The 4,849-nt window shown below is 40.6% G+C and overlaps 1 non-coding gene across 1 annotated transcript; it reads right to left on the reverse strand.

Annotated features, from left to right (window-relative positions):
• Positions 1–4,356: 4,356 nt before the first annotated feature.
• On the reverse strand, positions 4,357–4,429 carry TRNAV-UAC (transfer RNA valine (anticodon UAC)). The gene has a single exon. It is a non-coding gene; the product is annotated as a tRNA-Val (tRNA).
• Positions 4,430–4,849: the final 420 nt, after the last annotated feature.

Below are 4,849 nucleotides of genomic sequence, written 5' to 3' on the forward strand. Positions count from 1 at the left end.
GATACAGGGAGAAGACTGCCATCTAGAAGTTAAGGAAAGAGGCCTCAAAAGAAACCAACCCTGCTGACACCTTGATCTCACACTTCTAGCTTCAGAACTGTGAGGAAATAAATTTCTGTTGTTTAAGCTACCCCATCTATGGTATTTTATTATGGCATCCCAGCAAACTAAGACATCCAGTATTGGAGTATGTATGTGTTTGTTTTTTAAATTTACATATATCATCATAGATATAGACTCAGTTTGTTTCTTTTTTTCCCCCTTAGTGCAATTTCTAAAAATATTTTCTTTTCACTTATCATATTTTCTACAGTGTATATTGATTTTTTTGTTTTTTCTTACTGTGGTAAAATATATATAACATAAAATTTACCATCTTAAACCATTTTTAAGTGTACAGTTCAGTAGCATTAAATACATTCACATTGCTGTGACTCATCCGTCTCCAGAACTCTTTCATTTTCCCAGACTGAAACTTTATACCCATTAAACAACAACTTCCTCTTCCTCCCTCCCCCCAGCCCCTGGCAACCACAATTCTATTTTCTGTCTCTATGAATTTGACTATAGGCCCTCTCAGAGATATTGCATGTTCAGTTCCAGACCACCACAATAAAGTGAATAGCGCAGTAAAGTGAGTCACATGATTTGTTTTTGTTTTCCAGTGCATATAAAAGTTATGTTTACATTATATTAAGTGTGCAATAGTTTGATGTCTAAAAAAACCCAATGTACTTACCTTAATTAAAAAATACTTTATTGCTAAAAAATGCTAACCATCATCTGAGCCTTCAGCAAGTAGTAATCTTTTTTGCTGGTGGAGGGTCTTGCCTCAATGTTAATGGCTGCTGACTGGTCAGGGTGGTGGCTGCTGAAGGCTGGGAGGCTGTGACAACTTCTAAAAGAAGACAACAGTGAAGTTTGCTGTGTTGATTGACTCTCCCTTTCACAAATGTTTTCTCTGTAGCAGGCAATGCTCTTGGATAGCATTTTACCCACAGTAGAACTTTTTTCAAAATTGGAGTCAATCCTCTCAAGCCCTGCTGCTGCTTTATCAACTAAGTTTATGTAATATTCTAAATCCTTTGTTGTCATTTCAACAATCTTCACAGCATCTTCACCAGAAGTAGATTCTATATCAGGAAACCACTTTCTTTGTTCATCCATAAAAAGTAGCTCGTCATCTGTTAAAGTTTTATCATGAGGTTGCAGCAATTCAGTCACATCTTCGGGCTCCACTTCTAATTCTAGTTTTCTTGCTCTTTCCACTATATCTTCAGTTACTTCCGCCACTGAAGTTTTGAACTCAAAGTCATCCGTGAGGGCTGGAATCAACTTCTTCCAAACTCCTGTTAATGTTGATATTTTGACCTTTTCCCATGAATCATGAATAATGGCATCTAGAATGGGGAATTCTTTCCAGAAGGTTTTCAATTAACTTTGCACAGACCAATCAGAGGAATCACCCTCTATGGCAGCTATAGCCTTATGAAATATGTTTCTTAATAACAAGCCTTGAAAATCAAAATTACTCGTTGATCCATGGGCTGCAGAATGGATGCTGTGTTAGCAGGATGAAAACAACACTAATCTCATTGTACACCTCCAACACAGCTCTTGGATGACCAGATGCATTGTCAATGAGCAGTAATATTTTGAAAAGAATCTTTTTTTTCTAAGCAGTAGTTCTCAAAAGTGGGCTTAAAATATTCAGTACACCATGTTGGAAACAGATATGCTGTCATCCAGGCTTTCCTGTTCCATTTATAACACAGGCAGAGTAGATTTAGCATAATTCTTAAGTCCCTAGGATTTATGTAATGGTAAATGAGCATTGGCTTCAACTTAAAGTCACCAGCTGCATTAGCCCTTAACAAGAGTCAGCCTGTCTTTTGAAACTTTGAAACCAGGCATTGACTTCTCTCTAGCTACAAATGTCCTAGATGGTATCTTCTTCCAGTATAAGGCTGTTTCATGTACACTGAGAATCTGTTATTTAGTGTAACCACCTTCATTAATTAGCTTAGCTAGATCTTCTGGGTAACTTGCTGCAGCTTCTACATCAGCACTTGCTGCTTCACCTTTTATGTTACGGAGATGTCTCTTTCTCTAAACCTCATGAGCTAACCTCTTCTAGGTTCAAATTTCTTTGCATCTTCCTCACCTCTCTCAGCCTTCAGAGAATTGAAGAGAGTTAGGGGCTTGCTCTGGATTAGACTTTGGCCTAAGGGAATATTGTGACTGGTTTGATCTTCTATCCAGACCACTCAAATTTTCTCCATATCAGCAATAAGGCTGTTTCCCTTTCTTGTTATTCATTTGTTCACTAGAGTAGCCCTTTTAATTTCCTTCAAGAACTTTTCCTTTGAATTCACAATTTGGCTAACTATTTGGTGCAAGAGTCCTTGCTTTCAGCCTGTCTCAGCTTCGACATGCCTTCCTCACTAAGCTTAATTTCTAGCTTTTGATTCAAAGTGAGAGATGTGGGACTCTTCCTTTCACTTGAACACTTAGGGGCCATTGTAGGGTTATTAATTGACTTAATTTCAATATTGTTGTATCTCAGGGAATATGGAGGCCTGAGGAGAGAGAGAGATGGGGAACGGCCAGTCGGTTGAGCTGTTCCCACCAACATAACATTTATTAAGTTCTGTGTCTTATATGGGCATGGTTCATGGCACCCCAAAACAATTACAATAGTAATATCAAAGATCACAGATCACCATAACAAATAAAATAATAATGGAAAAGTTTGAAATATTGTGAGAATTACCAAAATGTGACACAAAGACAGGAAGTGAGCAAATGCTGTTGGAAAAATGGTGCCAGTAGACTTGCTTGATGTAGGGTTGCCACAAACCTTCAACTTGTAAAAAAACACAATAAAGTGAAGTGCAAAATGAGGTATGCCTGTACTCTAGGCACCTCATGTAAGTGGAATCATGTAATATTTGTCCTTCTGTGTTTGGCTTATTTCACTTAGCATAGTGTCTTCAAGGTTTATCCATGTTGTAGCGTGTGTCAGTATTTCCTTCCTTTGTAAGGGTGAATAAATACTCTATTGTATGTAAATACCACATTTTAAAAATTCATTCATCCACTTATGAACGTTTGGGTTGTTTCTACCTTTTTGCTCTTGTGAATAATGCTGCTATGAACATGGGTGTGTAAATATCTCTTTACGATCCAGTTTCAATTCTTTTGGATAAATACTCAGAAGTAGAATTGCTGGATCATACAGTAGTACTATTTCCAGTTTTTGGAGGAAATTCCATACTGTTTTCCACAGCGGCTGCGCCATTTTGCATTCCCACCAGCAATGCACAAAGGCCCCAATTCCTCTACATTCTTGCCAACATTGGTTAATTCTGTTTTTGTTTTTATATAATAGCCATCCTAATGGATGTGAAGTGGGATCTCATTGTGCTTTTAATTTGCCTTTCCTCCTATAGCTTTTAATTTTTGAATTTTAATCCTACTTTATTTGACATATTAATATTATCTTCATTTAGTTTCTTTGTGGATTGTAACATTTAGCACTATGAAGTTCCCTTTTTAAAAGTCTGATTTAGGGACTTCCCTGGTATTGCAGTGGTTAAGAATCCGCCTGCCAATGCAGGGGACACGGGTTCGATCCCTGGTCTGGGAAGATCCCACATGCCGAGGAGCAACTAAGCCTCTGCGCCACGACTACTGAGCCTGCGTTCTAGAGCCTGCGAGCCACCAACTACTGAGCCCGTGCACCACAACTACTGAGCCCACGTGCTGCAACTACTGAAGCCCGTGCACCTAGAGCCCGTGCTCCACAACAAAAGAAGCCCGCGCACCGCAAAGAAGAGTAGCCCCGGCTCGCAGCAACTAGAGAAAGCCCATGCGCAGCAATGAAGACCCAACTATAAAAACAAACAAACAAAAAAATTAAAATATATGTGATTTAATGCCTTTTCTGTTAAGTTCAACCTTGTCCCTTATTAATATTAAAAGTGTGCCTCTTCCATTTTGGTTTGCATATTTCTACTCAGTCTTTGCCAAGTCCTTTTGCATTTATCTTTCTGGCTCACTTTGTTTCAGAGAATTTTTGTATGTGATTGTATTAGCTTGGGTTCCTCAAAAGGCAGAGCCCGAGGCAAAAATCTTCCTTGCCATTACTTAATGAGGGAGTGCAATCCCAGGGAAGCCAGAGGAAAGATGAGGAGCAGGGAAGGAGGAAGAGCAAATCTAAGGGTGCGTTACTCAACTGGTCACCACTTGGAATTAAGAGGGAGTGCTTGTCTGGTCTTATGGGCCCATCTTCCAAGAAGCCCTTTCTTTCTTTCCTTTTTTTGGGGGGGGCGCCAAGCGGCTGTGGGATCTTAGTTCCCCAACCAGGGATCGAACCTGTGCCCCCTGCATTGTAAGTGCAGAGTCTTAACCACTGGACCACCAGGGAAGTCCTCCAAGAAGCCCTTTTAACTATATTTCATTACAGTCTGAAAAGGGAGAGAAAGGAGGAAGAATTTATCTGCCAGCTTCTGTCCCCCATTGGTCAAAGGTTCTCTCCACAGGTGTTCACTCCTCTGCACTTAGGGTTGTACAAGCCCTGGTGCCCAGAGGGCCCTGGTGTCTCGTGCTTCAGCCTCAATAAGGATGCCCCAGGGCAAGAGGGGGAGACAAGTGACACAGAGACATCTGAGGCACTGTTGGGTTGTACCCACATGAAGTGAGTTGAAACACACATGGTTTGTCATCACAGCAACAGCTAGAATGGAACAAGTGGCCAAAGGCCCCAGAGACAGGTGGGGCGAAAGGTCCAGCACAAGCACCACCGCTCAGATCTGCTTCAGCTGCCCCCACCCAACCTGACTGCTGT

Source organism: Physeter macrocephalus, chromosome 11 (assembly GCF_002837175.3).
Source record: "Physeter macrocephalus isolate SW-GA chromosome 11, ASM283717v5, whole genome shotgun sequence".
Taxonomy (NCBI): domain Eukaryota; kingdom Metazoa; phylum Chordata; class Mammalia; order Artiodactyla; family Physeteridae; genus Physeter; species Physeter macrocephalus.